Consider the following 6,439-nt stretch of genomic DNA (forward strand, 5'->3'; position numbering starts at 1 on the left):
CAGTGTTTTGCTTTTGCAGCAGGACAAGGAGCTAAAAGGCTCTGACAGGATGTGACCTTTTGAGTCGGGAGTCAAAATGCACGTTCAGGCCTCAGATCCGAGACCCTCTGGAGTTTCCTGCAGTTCAAATCTGGTCACTGGAGGAAAAAACTTATGATTTTGATAAAAGACACTGGAAACTGTTTTGAAAGGAGGTGGTATCGACCAGGACACTGAATGTGGGGCAGGTGCCCACGGCCACGCCCATCACAGGCCCTGAGCACCGAGGTGAGGAGCGGCTGGGCCGGGGGCGCACCCACAGGGAGTCCAAACCGAAGTCCCCCAGGCCCGCCCCTGCCCCACGGCACTGCAGACCCCTCTCCCGCGACCGACGGCATCTGCAAGTTTGCTGCTCCCTGCCCTCCCGTCCCCGCTGGCCCCACTGCACGGCGCTCCGCTCAGCTGGGTGCGTGCCGTGCACACCAGTCTGTTACACGCTCTGACAGCCTGTAACTGGCCTGCGCACAGCGTTCGTGACGAGGTGGCCTGTGCTCTGCTGCGACAAGGGGAGGGAGAGGCATGCTCACCGTCCGCCGTCTCCAGGAGGCTCCCGCTGTGGCCCCGCGGAGCAGCTCTCACGGCGGCCAGCTGCGGACGCTCACAGCGCGAATGCTGAACGAGGCCCGTGGTGACATCGGGAGGCGCCGGGTGCAGATCTGCTTTGAAACACAAACCCAAGATAAAAGTGGCCATTAATTCAAGACTACTAAGTTGTGGTTTAAACCCCCTTCAACTCGAGCTGCATGAGCCTAGCACCACGCCGGGACCGTGTCCCTGGTTCACCATGGCACACGGGCCCTTGGAACTCTCAGCTCCCAGACACGGCGTGTCACCCAGGGTGCGCCCGCTGCTCCATTCTCAAAGGACCCAGCCCAGGACCATGCCAGCAGAGCCAGGCACAAGGAGACTGCTGCCCCAGGGCCTGAGGAGCTGTCACTCAGAAATCTCCCTCGATGAAGCAGAAACACACTTTAAATCAACTGTTGTGGGAACATTTCTGTTATATGACGAAAGAGAAGCAGACTTCTATAAAACACTCCCACGCCCCCAAGAGCACGTCGGAGATCCAGAAGACGGAGACCGTTGCAGCTTCACAGGATAAACCTGTAGAGATAAAAATGACCCTCGGGGCCAGCGCAACACACCTCGCTCCTGAGAGGCAACAATCGAGTTCTCAGAGCAGAATGAGTTAGTGTCACATTTAAAGACAGACTAGCCAGACACAGGTGTTTGAGGCCCCTCCGTGCATGTGCGTCTCTGTGCTGCACTCCACTGGAACACTGCCCATCACGTCACCGTCGCCGAGGAGCCTACAGGTAGGAAGGCGCCGTGTCTGCACGAGGACCAGAAGCTCTCCTCCCGTGACACTGACAGCAGACACCTGTCCACCTGTGACATCGGTAGGAGCCTATCAGTGGCAATCCGTGATCGGTTTTATCTCCTAAAGAATGATCCTGCCGTCACAGACGGCCCGGTAACATCTAAAATTATTAAATTCTGATTGTTTATCTGTCATTTCATCACCAAAGCAGAATACAAACTAAGAGTTTTTTAAGTATATAGAAAGATGAAATTACATGGAAGCAAAGCACAAACGCACTACTTACACAGCAGAAAACACCATGTGGACAAACCTCACCACAAGGACAGAGTTTTCACAGCCTTGAAAAAGCTGGATGTTGATAAAATTAGCATTTTCGAGTTTGCCTAGCATCAAGGGCTCCCAGTCTAAAAAGAAATCTCCCCACTCTTCTAAGTCTAGAACAAGAATAAACGATTTCAACAGCATTCAAGAAAAAGGGCACGAATAGTAATCTTAACTGAAAGTACTTTATAAAAAAAAGAATAAAAATAAACTGCACTCAAAATAAAAATGAACCCCTATAAGCAGAAGCACTACTTGTAAATGCCGGTATTTACGTCTGTGTTCGAATGCTTTCTGTACATGATTTCCATGATCCAAAACCCAAAACAATGCAGGTTCTTAAACTACCTTCGCCTGGCCCAGTCCACCTCAAACTGTTTACCTAAATAACCTTGCTCCTTCTGCAGTGCTTTCCTCGACCCAAACTGAAAAAGTCCCCGTGTCAGAGACTCAAAGGAGGACTTTATAGTAGAGAAGGAAAGCGAGTCTTTTCGGCGTCCCAAGTTCAAGCCCGTGCACCCGCAAATGCCGAGCGGATGGAGCTCCCGGGCTGCAGGGCCCCGCCGACCGTCGGAGACCGTGCTCCGTTCAGGGCCGCAGGCACAGTGACACATGATCACGGCGGCAGCCCCCGCGTCTGTGCCCATGGGCAGCTCGCCTCGCTCAGTGCGTGGCCTGTCCTGCTGGCTGCCCTGTCAGCCCAGCCAGAGGCGCCAGGCGGCCGTGGGGACCGTCTGGCCGCCCCGCGGGGCCCCCTCCCAGTGCGCAGCGCCAGCCCAGTGACAGGGACGTACCCGTGGAGGCCGGGCGGACGCGGGCTTTGGCCACGGAACACCCGACTGCCTCCCAGTCCAGCCATGGGACCGGGCTTTGACGTACAGTGGCCGGCCTGCTGTGACCGCCCGTCGGGGCTCCCGGCGGCAACCCGCAGCACAGACGGCGCAGGAGCCAGCGCATCAGCCCAGGCCGGTCACAGGCACCCTGACGTCGTCTTCCCGCCACAGCTGCAACAGCAGGGTGCCTACGGGCCTCCCCGTCCAAGGAGTGCTCTTTTTGTGGTGCTCGTGCAAGGGTGTCTGGGCGTCACGTGCCAGCTCCGCACAGCCAACTACGCCACTATTTGTGTTTAAAAGACGAGATTCCAAGCAATGAAAGGTTCGCGATTTTTCCTTTGAACAGGGTTGGATGACTCGGAAAGATCCACGGCCCTGTGACCCAGTTTTGATGGACATCTCTTCAGGGTGAGGGGCTGTTTAACCTGGTTTGTAGGGAGAGATGGCCGGATGGCTGCAGTCCTGGCCCCACCCGGGCCAGCCAGGCACAGGGAAAGCTGTCAGACCCAAAGGCGGGGACAATGTCGAGGCTGTGGGCCAAGGGCATGCAACAGGAGCAAGCGCAGCCACATCTAAGTGGTCGTCCACCTGCACCTGCCACCCGGGCCAGCCCCGCCTCCAGAGCAGGAGGGGGCACGCCAACAGACACCGTACCCTTGTCGGCATCCCTGGGGGAGGCCACACGCCACAGGGTCTGAGGTGGCCAAACCACAGCAGAGCAGGAACCACAGCTGTGACCGAGAAGACGACAGGTGGGCCCTGATGGGCGGGGGGCCCCTGTGCAGGGCCGCGGCAGCCGGTACTGACCTACATGGCCGAGGGCCGCGGGGCCTGCGAGCGCGCTGGCCAGTCTCCCTCCCGGCTGAGACGACGTGGAGGACGCGGAGGACGAGGTGGACGAGCCCGGACCCGCCGGGCTGAGCCGGGGCCCCAGGCTGGAGCGGCTCTGCGGTGGAGCGGCGGCCAGCCGCCCGGGGCGCCGCGCAGGGCCCTCGTCTTCTGAGGCAGACGACGTGTCTGTGGTTGAAACAACGACAGCGTCAGGCAGCATGGGCACCAGGAGCTGGGGTTCCGCAAGGGCCCCCCAGCCTGCGCCACGACGCCCAGTGCGCACACCGGGCTGGGGGTCATCTTGAGGGTGGCCGTCCATCTGCAGGGGCCTGTGCCACTCTCGGCCATTGTCCAAGGCGCCCCACCAGCAAGCTGGCTGCCAGAGGGGCCCGCCTTAGGGCACAGTACCCAGGGCGAGGACAGCACGGCCCCCAGCACGGCCCCCGGGAGTGAGGACAGCACAGCCACCTCCCAACATGGTCCCAAATATAAAGCGACCCAAGCACTGAGCTCCACTGCACCCTCACGCACAGGACACCCCAAGGGAAAGCTGAGCACCCCCGCAAGTGTGGTAGCCATGAGGCCACAGCCCTGGCGTCCTGTCAGGGAGCAGAGCCCTCCCCAGACACTGCCTCGGTCACAGAGCCAGCCGGGAGCCGCGCCCTCTGGTCAGTGGCCGGTGTGCTTTACCGCGGGATTCACAACTATGTCGACGCTCTTTAAAAACGAGGAGGTGTCCACAGTTATTTTTAGTAGGAAGAGTAATTTGACTGCCGATTCTAGGTGTTTTTTGACAGTGTAAACTTTTTCTTAATCAAGGAAGCATTACCCAGACCACTAAGTCACCCTGTGAATCTGGTGGCTTCTAGTCACCAGGTTCGTGACCTAAGTGAGACGCCAGGCCACGGAGGGGCGCCGCAGGCGGTTTGGCCGGGGCCTGGAGTGTGTGGCCGATGATAGGAAACCCCACGCAGGAGCTGCGTCCCGATGGCCAGGGGCACAGCAGCAACAGTGAAGCAAACCCGAGACCCTACAGATAGCCTTCTGCCCTCCTGCCCGAGGCCTGCGAACCACCTGGCAAGTGCCAGTTCCTAAAGTGAGAATAATGAAAAGGCCTGAGCCCAAGGGCCTCGCTCACTCCAGGGTCTTCCCCTCACTACAAAGGCACACACAGCATCTTAGTGAAAACATGAAAGCCCACACAGAAGTCGGGGGGACAGCCACACTGTGTGCACACAGATCCCAGGCGAGGGCATCGCATCTCCATCTCCAATTTTTCCAGATCTTTCCTACAGGCCAGGATCTTCCACCTCACCAGAAAACGAAGGTTTGACAGCGGCGTGAGGAACACCCTGTCAGCCCACCCGACGTGGCCATCAGTACCTGGTGGGGTGCAGGTTTCCACAGACGAATGCGCGAGAACAGAGCGTCTTTTCGAAGGCAGAGGCACTTTCCTCTCTTTATATTTGGCCAAAGCTGCTTGCACGGCTTCCGTGTGGACATCTACGCAGAAAGAGCAGCAGTGAAAACAACTCTCACAATGCTAGTTATCCAGGAAAAAAGTTATGCATCCGCTGTTCGTTATGTTCACTGGACGTGAAAGGAACACGAGCTTGGCCCGTGCCTACGTGTTACGCTGGTCCTGGATGTCCTTAAATATTCCCGTTTGTACACGTGACTCCGGAACCATCTAAATACGTTCACAGTTAGAAAGCAAAACTAAATAAAAAAAGAAACCCACACTGAAGGTCAGGTGAAATGAACGAATGTCAACTTGTCCCCGGTGCTCGGCGTGAACGCCGAGCGGCCCTGAAAGGCCACGGACGGGTGAGCCTGCGCCTTCCGGGGAACCCCGAGGACGGGGGCACCGCCCACGCAGTGCGGACTCCTGTGCAGGACCCCTGCTGGCGGCTGCGAGGGTCCTGTCCCATGGTGGCGTTGGTGCATCACGTGGGACAGAGCAAAGGGAGTCTGGTGTGACAGTCTGATTCAATGTCTCCTGGGAACTGAGGTGCTCGCGAGGCGGGGATGGGACACAATGGGGATCGAAGACGTGAAGCAACGCTCTGCGGCCCTGGACCCCGACAGGAAGCGTCGGCGCGCGCCTGCGAGGTCAGGTCGCCTTTAAACGCCGGGTCGCGCCAGTCCGCTGACAATGCTGAGAGGCAGCGACCAGCCCTGCACTCATTCTGGGGTCCTGGAATGAGACCCCACTGAGAGGACCCGTGGCAATGCCGGGGTGAGCCTGCAGCATCTCGTCACAACAGCAGCAAGGGCAGGACCCACAACCCCAACAGGCGTGAGCCTAACTTGAAGATGTCCTCAAAGGTTAAGAGTGGGACAGTGTGACCACCAAGCAGGGCAAAGCCGGGATGCACTGGACAGCAAAGGCAACACAGAGATGGGGTAAAAGGACGCGATGAAGGCGCAGAGGCAGGAAAGGGGCTGTGGCTGCCACTGGCGGAAGCCGGTGACCCAACCGGTCTCCTGACGGGAGTCGCGTGGGGGGACAGCTGGGTGCGCGCCCCGGCCCCCCGGCCCCACACAGCGCACGGACAGGAGACGCTCTGCACCGGAGTGTCCCAGCCTCTGCTGGAGGGTGATAGAGTCAGTTCCACTGGGACTTTCTCCTTCTCTTCTTTGCTGCTGTCTTAGAATCAGACAAAATGAAAGGGTAGACAGAACCATCCAGAAGGAAAAATCTACACAGTGTCAGCACAACAGAGGTACACACCAACAGATCCAAGGAGCTCGACAAAGCCGAAGAAACGTAAGGAGATCAGAGCAAGCACGGCATAGAGATATCGCTCGAAACCAGCGATAGAGACGATCTCACAGGTGCCAGAAGACGACAGACATGTTACATCCAGAGAACCAACGACAAGGCGACCATCAGCTAAGCTACAGTCGCTGGGCGTGTGGTTCTCCAGAGAGGGACGAACGCGTCACCAGAACGGGAGGGTCCAGAAAAAGCCACGCGTGTGTGGGTGACTGCTTTTAGGCAAAGGGGCAGAGGCAGGATACGCTCCACACACTAGGTGTCCACATGTGACAAGCGAGCCCCGGTCCGTGCGCTGGCTTCATGCTGCAG

Source organism: Pteropus vampyrus, unplaced genomic scaffold (genome assembly GCF_000151845.1).
Source record: "Pteropus vampyrus isolate Shadow unplaced genomic scaffold, Pvam_2.0 Scaffold632, whole genome shotgun sequence".
NCBI lineage: Eukaryota > Metazoa > Chordata > Mammalia > Chiroptera > Pteropodidae > Pteropus > Pteropus vampyrus.